Source organism: Mytilus californianus, unplaced genomic scaffold (genome assembly GCF_021869535.1).
Source record: "Mytilus californianus isolate M0D057914Y unplaced genomic scaffold, xbMytCali1.0.p SCAF_18, whole genome shotgun sequence".
NCBI classification, from domain to species: domain Eukaryota; kingdom Metazoa; phylum Mollusca; class Bivalvia; order Mytilida; family Mytilidae; genus Mytilus; species Mytilus californianus.
In genome coordinates, this window is record NW_026262666.1 from 10,926,473 (window position 1) to 10,942,053 (window position 15,581).

The 15,581-nt window shown below is 31.2% G+C and overlaps 1 protein-coding gene across 2 annotated transcripts in view; it reads left to right on the forward strand.

The window, feature by feature from the left end:
- Window positions 1-1,092: 1,092 nt before the first annotated feature.
- The window catches only part of LOC127726709 (uncharacterized), a 74,944-nt gene continuing 60,455 nt past the window's right edge, over window positions 1,093-15,581 (forward strand). For both annotated transcript variants that reach the window (XM_052234173.1, XM_052234174.1), the window contains exon 1: window positions 1,093-1,251. The gene's annotated coding sequence lies outside the window, so the exon portion shown is untranslated. The remainder of the gene's footprint in view (window positions 1,252-15,581) is intronic.

Genomic DNA, 15,581 nt, shown 5'->3' on the forward strand with positions numbered 1-15,581 from the left:
GCTGTGTTAAATTTTTAGGGTGTTTTGTGCTTTTGAAATCATCATTGAAAAGTTCAATATTCATCATGTTCTTAGGGAGAAACAATTTAACGGTTGATCTAGTATCGGAAACAGCATAGACATGCATAACATACACGCCGATTGGTTTAGTTTGTAGAAACAAATGTTACATGGAATAAAAAAATAAGCTCTGATATTCCGATAGAGTTATCATTAATATTCTATTCTTTTTGCAGATGTCAGGGCAATCAGAAAATATGAAGAAAAAAAAACATTTCAAATTTGTTACCCTAGCTGACACTGCCTACGAACATAAATTACGCAAAAATCGGACTTAAATATATTTTAATCTTATCAACATAGATCTAAATCGTGTTTATTATTATTTTTGCTCCAACTCATAAATCCTGCAACTTTCATTTAAACACTTACAACTGCATTTTCCATTAAAAATAATTTTGTTAGCATAGGTGTATTGAAAATTCGACATTTTTTTTTAAATGACCCATATCACTAAATTTAACAGCTGTAAGATGTATTACTATATAGAAATAAGGAGATGTGGTATGATTGCCAATGAGACAACTATCCACCAAAGTTGAAAATGAAGTGGATGAAAGCAGGAACATATATATTGATATATTAGATATACTGTTCCCAGATGAAAGCAATTATATATTAAGGATAAATAGCAAATATAAATTAGAATTTGTATTTACATCAGGATTTCGTTAAATGAAATTGAATACCCTGCATTTATCATTTTTTTCAATAACAGATGATCAAATCGCCGATAGACCCTCTCCTAAATTATTGAAAACTGACATTCTGCATTGTAAAAAATATCCTGGTGTAAATTACATACACCAATTCGGTCTAACGCCCTCAATGTGTATCTAATACATACATGTATAAAATATGTAATTGATAGGCTTCTGAACTTCCCCTACCGTACCAGTGAAGATACAAGATATGTATACCTTCCGCCCTTGATAAGACCTCAATGCGTATTGCTTTTAAAATCTATGTACAAAATCAATACTCTTTATCTGGCTGCGCATGTGTATTGCTTTTGAAAAAAGTTGTCGGTACGTCAAGTTGCACATTTTTAATATTTTGATATATATATATATTATATATATATATGTTACGCTTTATTCAATGTTATAGTTACAAGCAAGTTTGAAGTGACATTTCACGGAGAAGCCATGTAAAGCCAAAGGATGTTATATATCCCAAGAGAATAAGACGGTAACATTTATTTAAAAGTTATATGAACTTGTCAATGAAATTAAGTGTGTATTTCCTTTTAGTTTTTCTATTTTTAGACGAAAATGGTTGACATGAATATGAAAGTCCATTATTTTCTGAAGTCTGTATTTAATTAACATATGTTTGGTACAAAACATGCCGGTCTTAAAACATATTGTCAATATATATGTAACTTTATGCTAACTTATTTTTTTCATTGTTTTTTAGCCAAGGCCCCACGTCCCGTCTCCCATCAAATTTTGTTTTTGTTTGTAAAATTTAATTTGGGCCAACTTTAATTAAAACGTCCTACTATATTACGGCAAGCCGTTTTTATATTTACTGAATTACAAGATATCTTAAAAAGTATATAAGATATCTTGTATTCTATTAAAGATATCTTATTCAATTTGAAGTTAATATGATATCTTATGTAATTTGAAGTTAATAAAATATCTTATATACTTTAAAAGATATTTTATTAATTTCACAAGATATCTTGTTACCTAAACAAGAAATCATATATTGTTTAAAAAATATCTTATATAGTTTTAAATAGATATTTTTAAACTAATACTTATGATCTTGTATAGTTTATGAGATCCCTTTATTATCTAGATCATAATATATCTTATTAACTTTATAAGATATCTTATAAGCAATACAAGATATTTTATATGATTGATTTATCAGATATCTTATTTAGCATCATCTCCTTATTTTTATACATGTTTATTTAAACAAGTTTCCCTAATCATTCAATAAGTAACAGGAAACATTTTAGAAGATTGATTCTTTCCAAAATTTGTATGACTAATTTTCATTTTGTAAAACAGAAAGTAGATTTCCAGAAAACCTGTCTCTAAATAAGCATATATATATATATATATATATGTATAACATTAAAAGGTTGACTAAGTAGAATGAAGATTGGTTAGGAAGATTCCCAAAATTGAAGGTTATCACATGCAAAACTAATCGCCATACAATAGGTGTAGATATAAGAAAGAAGAAATTCTAAACCTACATTTCAAGATTATGATTGACTTTGGTACTGAATCACCTTTTAGGTTGATTTAGTCTGTTAAATATGTTTAAAAGGAGATCTGAGTTAAAAAAAATCAATCGACAAATAAATTTGATGATTACTGAGTGATATTAAAGTCTGGGGATACGTGAGTTTTATAAGTTATAATTGGTGTAAGACTAGTTTCAGTAACTGTCAATCGGTACTTTATCTTTTTGATTGTTGGTTTTTTATGCCTTGTTGAGTTGAACCATTTTCAATATATCTTTATAATTCATTCTTATGTTGTACTGTTTTGTAACTTTTTTTTCATGCATACTCTAGCCAAAATCACGACTCTGCACCCAAGCGACATTACATATCCAAGTGATAATACAGTCGAAAGTTGTTTACCGACAAGTGACCGTACAGTGAAAAATATTTAGTGACATGTGTTTTTAAAGATTTAGAACTATTTGTGAGTGTAAACATATTGAAGATAAATTTGAGGAAAAACTATATATTAATTCTTTTTAAACATCTTACAAATTTTGAAAACAATTCTTCTATTATAAGTCAAAACTTCAGCTGAACGAACACAACTATATCCATAATTTGGGTCGGAGCTCTTAGTTTTATTTCAATTTCCCCCCTGTTTTCTTGCCTTAAGAATGGGTTCGGCACCCCTCAATGTTTGAATAGTAATGACAGATACAAACGTTTTCTCATATACATTACAAGTAAGCCCCAGAGATAATAATGAAAAAAAAACACGTATCCGAAAATTATTTCGAATGTCGGAGCCCCGCTTGACAGTCTCCAGAATGACCACAATATAAAAAAAAACATACAGTTGCGTTCCCACATTGTGTTTATTAAATAGAGAACATAAACATTTATAGCTTTTTTTTTAAAATTTTAATACCTTTTTAATCACATCGATGGCTTTAATGAGGGTAGCGATACACTTTACCGTCAGGCGCCAAACGGTCATTTTCGGCCTACGTCGCTAAATAGCGACAAAATGGTTAAAGTTTTATCGTGATTCGTCAAAATATCTTTATCGTACGGTAGCAGAAGGCTGCCATGTAAGAAAAAAATACTGTTCCCTCAAGATACTTTGTCGTTCCCTCAAGATGCTATGCCGTTCCCACAAGAAAGTGTTATCGTTCTCTCAAGATATTATGTCGTTACCACAAGATAGTTATCTCGTTCCCTTAAGATGCTATGTCGTTCCCTCAAGATGCTATGCCGTTCCCACAAGAAAGTTTTATCGTTCTCTCAAGATATTATGTCGTTCTCACAAGATTGTTATCTCGTTCCCTCAAGATGCTATATGCCGTGTCCACAAGATAGTTATCTCGTTCTCTCAAGATAATACGTCGTTCCCACAAGATAGTTATCTCGTTCTTTCATAGCCGCATATTGCCACCGTATTCTCGAGATTCAGAGATCTCAAATAATTATTTGTTACCGTTATTTTTGGAGAAAAAAAAAATTGTCAAAAGCAGTCGATTTTTTTTTTATCTTCATTAAGAAAATGGTCATGCACCGAAAATTACAGTTAATGTCATTTGACAACAATTTTTTTACCGTTATTCGTAATGAAGGTATCCCCATTACGACCCTCTTTTACATGGCTTTCGCCGGCTGAATAATGTTTTCACAATTTTTGTCGAGCCTTCGACTTTTGTCGAAAAAGCGAGACATAGCGATCCTACATTCCGTCGGCGTCGTCGTCGTCGTCGTTGTCGTCGGCGGCGTCCACAAATATTCACTCTGTGGTTAAAGTTTTTGAAATTTTAATAACTTTCTTAAACTATCCTGGATTTCTACCAAACTTGGACAGAAGCTTGTTTATGATCATAAGATTATATTCAAAAGTAAATTTTGTAAAAAGAAAATTCCATTTTTTCCGTATTTTACTTATAAATGGACTTAGTTTTTCTGCCAGGAAACATTACATTCACTCTGTGGTTAAAGTTTTTGAAATTTTAATAACTTTCTTAAACTATCCTGGATTTCTACCAAACTTGGAAAGAAGCTTGTTTATGATCATAAGATAGTATCTAGAGGTAAATTTTGTAAAAAAAAAATTCCAATTTTTCCGTATTTTACTTATAAATGGACTTAGTTTTTCTGCCAGTTAACATTACATTCACTCTGTGATTAAAGTTTTTAAAATTTTAACAACTTTCTTAAACTATCCTGGATTTGTACCACACTTGGACAGAAGCTTGTTTATGATCAAAAGCTAGTATCTAGAAGGAAACTTTGATAAAATTTTGTTCCATTTTTCCGTATTTTACTTATAAATGGACTTAGTTTTTCTTCCAGTTAACTTTACATACAGTCTGCAGTTAAAGTTTTAAAATCATTTATTAGATTCAAATACCATCCTGGATTTTTACCAAACTTGGACAGAAGCTACTTACAATCAAAAGATAGTATAGAGAGGAATATTTTTATTAATTTTTTTCCTCATTTTTGTTGAGCCTGCGATTAACAGCAAAACTAGGCGAGACACTGGGTTCCGCGGAACCCTTACGAATTTTTTAGTTCCATTTTCACAATGAAGCGAGAGAAATTTTATTAATTAGAAAGATGTACAAATGTATACTATATCATTTGAGCTTAAAGTTTACTTGGCTGTTGATGGAGACCTTACATTTCAGCAAAATAGATATAAGAAGATGTGGTATGAGTGCCAATGAGACAACTCTCTTGTAAATATGTATACATTTTGGAGTCTCTACAATCTTATGTCAGAATTACACAACGATTCAAAACATGCAATTAAAATGATCAATTCTTAATTTCTCTCATTCCAATCCAGACCAGTCTTTTCATTTTACATGTACTTATTTCCACCCTTTTTGTCAAGCCTGCGAAATTTATTTATAAAGCGGGACATACCGATAATTGATTACGTCGTCGGCGTCGGGGTCAACATTTCGGTACAGTCTGTGGACCCTCTGTGATTAAAGTTTGTTTGAGACATCAATAACTTTGTCAACCCTTCGTATAATTTCATGAAATTGGACAGAAGGTTGTTTATGACCAAAAGACAGTATCCATATAAGATTTTTTTTTTTAATTCTGTAGTTTACTGATAAATGGACTATTTTTTTAGTTAACATTACACTTTTACGCTGACAGCAGCATAAAACCGCGAGACAAAGGGTTTCGAATTTTTTGATAACATGTATTCCTTTCGGTTATCGTCATTATAAAATATTTTTTCTTTGTTCATATTTATAACCATTTTGCTACTTTTGCAGATAAGATATGTTTAAACTAAATGGCTTTCTTTAAATTATTTATATCGTTCCTTTCTCATTGTTTTAAAACTTTAAGGCACTAGTATCAAGGTTCTTTGGCTATCGTAGTACTACCATTTCATTTTCATAGTAATAATAACATTTATTGTTGCACACCCGAAATTTGATTGTTCAAGTTCCAATTTTATGTATATTTTTCGTCTGTTGTGTAGGTAAGGAACAAATATATCCGTGTACATCACAGGCACTTGTTTCTGTCATTTGGAAGGTCAACTACTGTGGATTAATTCATTTTCGTGGCTATCAATGTTCGTGGATTCAGGAAAAAATGCATTTTATTGATATTTATTTCGTGGTTTTGCCAATTTATGCATACAAAGCCTATAGAAAAAAAATAATTCGTTGACTTATATTATTGGTCCAACTGTACCCACAAAAGCCATGAACATTGGTATCCAACGAATAATGTTGAATCCCGCACAGTATCAAAATATCTGACAAGTTTTTTTGTTTTTTTTAAATATACCCTCATACCCTTCCCATATCTTTTTGAAAGAGTGCTGCTTTTTTTTGCTAACAGCTACAGATTTAGATAGTTTCAAATGCCCTCGTGGAATAAAAATTAAAAACAAAATATTATTAATATTTCAACCGGAGTTATTATAATTAGACAAACAAGCACTCCCTGCCAAAACGCGGACGTGACAGAAGACACCTTTTAGTAGCGTCAACAGTAAACATTTGGTATAATATTTTATTTGTCCATGTTCAGCCGGAACGCATACATCTGATTTGTCCGTTAAAACCCCGGATATGCGACAAGAGAATCAAGTGGAGATAATTTGAGGAAAAGCTGTCAACAGATGTCGTTCCGCGATTAAAAGAAAATTGGCCGTGAATGACACATAGAAAAATCGCAAATTTCATTTAAAATAAACGGAATTATAGACCGATCTTGAAAGTATTTCATCTAAAGTATTAAAGCAAAATAAATTTATAAAAAAGGCGAGATGACATAAGCCATTTAAATAAATTCAAGCAATTATTTCCATTTTGTGAAACGGACATTTTTTTCACATCGACTGCCCTGGTCAATTTTTCAGCTCAAAACGAATCATCACACCGCCGGTTTACCTAGTGAAAATAAATATGACTGGTATATTTTGATACATTGAGGCATGGAGAATAGCTACAGTATGGTCACATGACGTTACCAGGCGATTTAAAATACTTAAGCGGCCTGTCAACCCCAAAGCATATTTGTAGGTAGCGGGGAAAAAATCCTCTCCTTATTTTTGAAATACGTCCATATTTTGAATCAAATGAAACTTAATACTGGTTTAATCATTAAGAAATTATGTAATCTTGATATTTTCTCCAATATTTAACCTTTCCAGCTAATTTTAACTTATTATTCCCCTTTTCTGCCCCAATGACGTAGTCTGAATTAAAGAGTTCATAGTTGAAAAAGATTGTTTACAAACAATAATTTCCACGTTTTCATCTGCAAAACGTTTTTTTGACTCGTTGAAAATTTACAAGACACTAATTAATAAATTTTAAGTCAAATAGAAAAAGTTTGGGGTGGGGGCAACATTCAAACCATGAATCTTATAAAAAAAAATGTAGCCTTCCTCCAACACCAACACCTTAAATACTGAAATTTGTTATCGTCCTCTGCATTCTTATGTCCATATATATAATAGCATACAAAAAGAATGAAGAATGGAAATGGGGAATGTGCATTCCAAAATGTACAAAACAACCCAAGCTAGGCCATCAATGTGTCTTCAACACAGCAAGAAATCTTACAAGAGTTGGGCTTGAGCAGGCCTGGAAATGTATGAATTTTGAAGGGGGAGATTTACAGGGACCAGTCCCATCCGCACCGCCTTTTCATGCTAAATTGATGATTATAGTACATATTTTTATATGTCCCACTTCTCCCTTTTCATAATCCTTAATCTGCATCTGGTTTAATTGAAATTGCTAGGAAGGGCGCTAACTGCCTATTACCCTATTTCTCAGAATCCTATGTCGTTCAATAAACTTTTTTGTTTCCTTTTTGCTCATTTCAAGAAAAATGAAATATGCACATATTTGTATAGGACTGGTGATTTAATTTCACTTTTTCTCCAATTTTAAGGTTACTTCTTTTCTACATTTAGTGTTGACCAACAGTCTTACATACTTACAGACAAATGGATATATTCGTACATGTATAACATTTGTATAGGTGTCCAGCATACTCATTTTGGGGCTCTTCTACAGCAATTTATTGACATGACAATTAATTCTTACTGTTACCTCTCCTCTAAATGATGAGCTCAGATAATTTAATATGCAGCATTTAAAGCTGGTATGTTATGTTCCATGTAAATGTTTCAATGTTTATGTAGATTCTAAATTGATGTTTACAGTCCCCTACCAACAAAGTTGAAGGGGACTTTAGGTTTACACCCTGTCCATCAGTCCGTCTGTAAATCAATCCGTCCGGGAAATCAGCTTTCCACACTTTTTTTGTCATGCTTGAAGATATTGGTTTGATATTTGGTATATTACAATATAACCATGACAAGTTACAGATCAAGTTCTAATTTTGTTCCGGTCTGATGAGTTTTTGCAGAATTATGGCCCTTGGACTCAGAAAAGTCACATAAGTAATCTGTTTTCTGCATATATAGTTTAACCTTTACAAGTTTCAGATCAAGTTTGAATTTTGTTCTGATTTGATGATATTTTGCAGAGTTATATGATCCTTAGTCCTAGAAAAATCACACAATTAATCAATTGTCTGCACTTTTCTTTTTAGTCATGCCAGACTACCATTATACTGATTTGATATTTGGTATCTATAGTTTTAACATGACAATTTACATATCAAGTTCAAATTTTGTTTTGGGGAACAAATAATTTCAACTGGTAGGGGATGGTAATACTCTCAGAATGCTGGATACTATCCATGCTGGTCTGCGTCCACACTTGTTAACCATTTTTATAATTAATACTAAATATGCTGTTTCTCGCATTTCACTTTAATTCTATTTGTATGTATTTACTCAGGTTCATATGAAATTGAAGATGTCTGATACATGTATACAATGTACAATATTCTGTAACTGTCTGCCTTTTGTTATGAATTTCAGGTTCTTTAAAACATAAATAAGAAGTTGAGAGCTTCATAATATGGCCACTGAAATGTTTATTTCATTGTGAAATTTTCTGTGAATTCTGCCAAAAAAGAGTGTCTAAATTTTACTAAAATTTTCATTAATTATATGGGAGGTAACTCTGGTTGCCCTAAATAAAGAGCTGTAAATTAAGTAAAAAGGTGCACTAAGGAAGACAACTCTTACATTTTTTTTAGATTCATTTTGAACACAAAAGAGTTTTTTGGGGATTTAAAACAATTCGCAGGGATTCAATTTAAGATAACTTATATTTAAATATTTAGTTCTATTCTTCTAATTGCACTTTCATGTTTTCAAGTTCTAAAAATTGGGAAATTTAGTATGAGTTTGGATGTTTTCTTGAACAGGTCAAGGCAAAGCTGCTACTGGACAAAACAAAATCATCCCAACTGTGTATTTTTTTTCAACCATGTGATCAAGTAGCAAGTTGTTATATTTTTTTTTCAAGAACTGCCAAATTTTTGCGGTCGTATATTGGTATCACATTGTCATCGTACGAAGACAGATGGTTTCCAGATAATAACTTTAGTATAAATAAATAGAAATCTATGAAATTTTAACACAAGGTTTATAACCACAAAAGGAAGGTTGGGATTGTTGTTGGGGGTTATGGTACCAACAGTTTAAGAATAAGGGGCCAAAAAAGGGGCCAAAATAAGCATTTTTGTAGTTTCCAGACAATAACTTAAGTGTAAGTGTATGAATCTCTCTGAAATTATACCACGAATTTCCATACTACAAAGGGATGGTTAGGATTGACTTTTGGGGGTTATGGCTCAAACCATTTAGGAATTAGGGGCAAAAAAGGGGGAAAACAAGGATTTTTTTGGTTAAAGGACAATTAAGACAATTTAAAAGCAGTGTAAGGGAGGTAATCCAATCCCATTTAAAGAAAAATGTTGTGTACGGTTGATTACCTGCCTTACAATGCTTGTAAATTATGTATTAAGAAATGATGATTGTCTTGAGGTGATTAGCTGTCAATTTATTTTTTGCAGTTACTATTAATTAATATTAATTTTAGCCATGACTATAGATATAAGAAGATGTGGTATGAGTGCCAATGAGACAACTCTCCATCCAAGTCCAAATTTATAAAAGTAAACCATTATAGGTCACAGTACGGTCTTCAACACGGAGCCTTGGCTCACACCGAACAGTAAGCTGTAAAGGGCCCCAAAAATTACTAGTGTAAAACCATTCAAACGGGAAAACCAACGGTCTAATCTATATAAAAAACGAGAAACGAGAAACTCTTATGAACCACATCAACAAACGACAACTACTGAACATCAGATTCCTGACTTAGGACAGGTGCAAACAAATGCAGCAGGTTTAAACGTTTTAATGGTACCAAACCTTCACCCTTTTTCTGAAACAATAGTGTAACATCACAACATAGAAAGACACACTATAAAATATCAACTGAAATAGCTTAACTCAATCAAAGGACATATTAACACCATTGAACATACACTGAACAAATAAATTTGACCTATGATACAATGTAAATACAAAATAAATAAACTAAGGGAAGAATAATAAAAGTAACATGTTATATCTTTACATATATATATATGTATATGTATGTCATTTTATATTTTAAGACTTTTATGATGTATTTAAATGGGTAATTATGGTTGTAAACTCCATTAGAAATTTGAATTGAGATTCTGAAATATCTTGAGGGAAAGAATTTTTTTTGGAATGAGGGAAAGGGGGAGATGAAAAAAAAAATTTTTTGGGGGGGGGGGGGGGGGGGGTCAATAAGAATTTGTGGGGGGACAATTTTTCTCATTTCAGATTTCAGAAAGTAAAAAGAAAATTTCTTCAAATACTTTTTTGTGGGGTTAATATTCAACAGCATAGTGTATTGCACAAAAGCAAAAAAAAAACAAAAAAAAATTTTTTTTGGGAGGGGGGGGGGGTCAACAATTTGCAACAGCATAGTGTATTGCACAAAAGCAAAAAATTGAATATAAATCCAAATCATATAACCAATTTTAAGTTCTTTGACAACAGTTATTCTGTGTCAGAAACCTATAATGTGTCAAATAATTAATTACAATCCAAACTCATCCTGTATCAAGTGTGAAAATTGTGTCCATTTTGGCCCCAACTTTTCAGGGTTGGACATCTGCCGTTGTATCCAGCTGCGCTCAGCGAAGCAATTTATTTTACTAATTAATTCACATCTGGGTTTTTTTATTTTTATTATTACTTATTTATAATTTCATTTATTTAATTTGATTGTTATTATGGCTTCATTTCCTTTATTTATATTTTTACTTTTTAGTTTTCAACATTATCTTTTGTTTTATAGTTGCATAAGACAGGTCACATAACATTTCATAGCCAATTATAAAACTTATAATTATGAAATTTCAGATTACCAAGCATTTGTAAGTGTCCCTCTTTTAGAGGATGGTTATATTATGCTGATTTAATAGTAAGTGCAGGTGATACTTATATTTCTTTTTTTTTAAATTTTGTGTAGCTTTATAGTTTGTTAAAAAGCTTTCTTTTAAAAATTTAATGAAATTGCAAAGTTTACTTCTTTTGAAAAAAGATTGAACAGTCTAATTTTAAAAAGTCACAATCATGCAATCAGTTAAAATAACTTATAAAATCCTATTAGAAAGGAACCAAAATAGCAAGACCAACTTTTTTCAAGGAACTGGTTAACTAATAAAAGGTTACCTTTTTTATAAATGGCCCTGATTTCTCTTTAAAATAATTTACCTAATTTAAATAATTGGTGCTGTGGGTTAAGTTTAAGAATTAAATACTGTCAGGTTGAATGTTAGTATGTTTACATTGTTTATATTAAAGTTGTTTTGTTTATAAATAGTTTGCAAATACCCCTCTCTGGCTTTGCTGGTTGTTATATTGTAAATGTTAAAGCCAGGAGTATAACTCTGTGTACTGCTGCTTAACCACAGGCACTTGTCTCAGAAAACAAAAATTCCTTTATACCTTAATATGTTATATTTAATGATTGAAGAAGGGTTTTTGAACTATTAATGAAGGGGTAATGAACAAGAGTTCTGCTCATGATTTAGTTCAAAAGAACTGATTATTTTTTATTGAAAAATTTAACATAAAATTTATTACATGTAAATACACTTTGCAGAATATTCTGTATGCCAGATATAATCTAGTAACTGTAATTTATTTCATCTGGATTTTTTTTAAAGGAAGATGATGATTATCCCCCATTTCCATTCTCAATTTTATCATTAATATATTTGTTTTAAATTATTTTTTGCTAGTTAAATTATCCGAATAAAATATCCTCTGGATATTGTTAGAACAGTATGGACAAAAAATGTATTTTTGTGGTTTCAATTTTAGTTCAAATAAATAGATATTAAAACAATGTTTTTTTCATTGACATTTATTCAGAAACAATTATTTAACCTGAGATATGTTGTTTAATATGTCTCTGATTAATTCAATTAAGAATCACAACTATGAACTTTTCTTGAGAAAATATGGATGACATTTTTTATGGGAAGAGTAACTGAAATAAAAACCATGATTCCATGAAATATTTATTCAGTCCATTCTTACAAATGTCAGGAGTGTATCCACCATTAAAACTGGTGGACGTGTTAAATTCAAATAGTCAGCTTCTTGAGAACACCATTTACTTCAATTAAGTACATAAATTTGTAACAGATGAGGGGCATGATGATCACTGTTTATATCCTGACGGGACTAACCTCCTTCCAATTACAATTTACAGTTATCAGATACACTAACAGGAAGACACGATATTTAACAAATGACCGCTTTTCAATGATATTTTTATAAACTGAAACTCACATTTTTATTAAACTTTCTATTTTGTACCCAGTAACACTGCTTACAAATCAATAATAAGGGGAAAACATTTGTTCAATCAGTCATTTATGATCACCGTCGTATTGTTGTTGTTTTGGGATCGAGTTATTCCCCTTTAAACGTCCTATTTTTCGACTTGTTGAATCGTCACTGGGCCGGTTTACCTGTCGAGTTTTTCTATCAGTGGGCTTTTCTTCAACAAAATATCAATAGTTATCATCTCATCTATAGGAATAGACGTTACTATTTCGTGTGTCATTTCAATTTACATTTATTTATTTTCAAGTGTCACTTCCGCGGCCCGTATTTTCATCTTTCACCACCAAATTTGCAATGAAATATTGTATTTTCAGCCTTTTAATAATAACGTAGTGAAAGTTTGGAATCTGCCGCATCAAAGGGTATAATTGGTTTAGAATGGGAAACAGGTTAAATGTCTTTACGCAGCCTTTTTCGTGACGTCAATGCCGTTTCTAAAAAATGCCATTTTTGAATGGAAAAGCACGTGAGTTTTGTCGCATTTTCGACGCCATTATGAGAATTGCTTCCCGGCTGTGTTTTTGTTCATATATATCACCAACAAATGGTTTGGTCCAGATATTTCTGGTTGTTTTGTTGAAATAACTTGTTATACATATAAATTGTAAGTACATAGCACGCAAATTCTCTTTTACTTTACCCGAAAGTCTGTGTGAAAGGAGGTTTTGATAAATTTATCAAAGTCGTCCTTTCAAGGCGTGGTAAAAGTGTATCTGAAAACTCAAATATGCCCTATCTACCAAGACGGTAGCGAGATATGATATATGTGTCATTTAAATTGTCCATGATTTCAATCCTTCCCTGAAAACCCTGTGTCGTCTAAAGATTCGGCGTCGGTTGTATATTTACTTTTTCCTGTGCAGCCGGGAAGCAATTCTCATAATGGCGTCGAAAATGCGACAAAACTCACGTGCTTTTCCATTCAAAAATGGCATTTTTTTAGAAACGGCATTGACGTCACGAAAAGGCTGCGTAAAGACATTTAACCTGTTTCCCATTCTAAACCAATTATACCCTTTGATGCGGCAGATTCCAAACTTTCACTACGTTATTATTAAAAGGCTGAAAATACAATATTTCATTGCAAATTTGGTGGTGAAAGATGAAATACGGGCCGCGGAAGTGACACCTCTGAAAATAAATAAATGTAAATTGAAATGACACACGAAATAGTAACGTCTATTCCTATAGATGAGATGATAACTATTGATATTTTGTTGAAGAAAAGCCCACTGATAGAAAAACTCGACAGGTAAACCGGCCCAGTGACGATTCAACAAGTCGAAAAATAGGACGTTTAAAGGGGAATAACTCGATCCCAAAACAACAACAATACGACGGTGATCATAAATGACTGATTGAACAAATGTTTTCCCCTTATTATTGATTTGTAAGCAGTGTTACTGGGTACAAAATAGAAAGTTTAATAAAAATGTGAGTTTCAGTTTATAAAAATATCATTGAAAAGCGGTCATTTGTTAAATATCGTGTCTTCCTGTTAGTGTATCTGATAACTGTAAATTGTAATTGGAAGGAGGTTAGTCCGTCAGGATATAAACAGTGATCATCATGCCCCTCATCTGTTACAAATTTATGTACTTAATTGAAGTAAATGGTGTTCTCAAGAAGCTGACTATTTGAATTTAACACGTCCACCAGTTTTAATGGTGGATACACTCCTGACATTTGTAAGAATGGACTGAATAAATATTTCATGGAATCATGGTTTTTATTTCAGTTACTCTTCCCATAAAAAATGTCATCCATATTTTCTCAAGAAAAGTTCATAGTTGTGATTCTTAATTGAATTAATCAGAGACATATTAAACAACATATCTCAGGTTAAATAATTGTTTCTGAATAAATGTCAATGAAAAAAACATTGTTTTAATATCTATTTATTTGAACTAAAATTGAAACCACAAAAATACATTTTTTGTCCATACTGTTCTAACAATATCCAGAGGATATTTTATTCGGATAATTTAACTAGCAAAAAATAATTTAAAACAAATATATTAATGATAAAATTGAGAATGGAAATGGGGGATAATCATCATCTTCCTTTAAAAAAAATCCAGATGAAATAAATTACAGTTACTAGATTATATCTGGCATACAGAATATTCTGCAAAGTGTATTTACATGTAATAAATTTTATGTTAAATTTTTCAATAAAAAATAATCAGTTCTTTTGAACTAAATCATGAGCAGAACTCTTGTTCATTACCCCTTCATTAATAGTTCAAAAACCCTTCTTCAATCATTAAATATAACATATTAAGGTATAAAGGAATTTTTGTTTTCTGAGACAAGTGCCTGTGGTTAAGCAGCAGTACACAGAGTTATACTCCTGGCTTTAACATTTACAATATAACAACCAGCAAAGCCAGAGAGGGGTATTTGCAAACTATTTATAAACAAAACAACTTTAATATAAACAATGTAAACATACTAACATTCAACCTGACAGTATTTAATTCTTAAACTTAACCCACAGCACCAATTATTTAAATTAGGTAAATTATTTTAAAGAGAAATCAGGGCCATTTATAAAAAAGGTAACCTTTTATTAGTTAACCAGTTCCTTGAAAAAAGTTGGTCTTGCTATTTTGGTTCCTTTCTAATAGGATTTTATAAGTTATTTTAACTGATTGCATGATTGTGACTTTTTAAAATTAGACTGTTCAATCTTTTTTCAAAAGAAGTAAACTTTGCAATTTCATTAAATTTTTAAAAGAAAGCTTTTTAACAAACTATAAAGCTACACAAAATTTAAAAAAAAAGAAATATAAGTATCACCTGCACTTACTATTAAATCAGCATAATATAACCATCCTCTAAAAGAGGGACACTTACAAATGCTTGGTAATCTGAAATTTCATAATTATAAGTTTTATAATTGGCTATGAAATGTTATGTGACCTGTCTTATGCAACTATAAAACAAAAGATAATGTTGAAAACT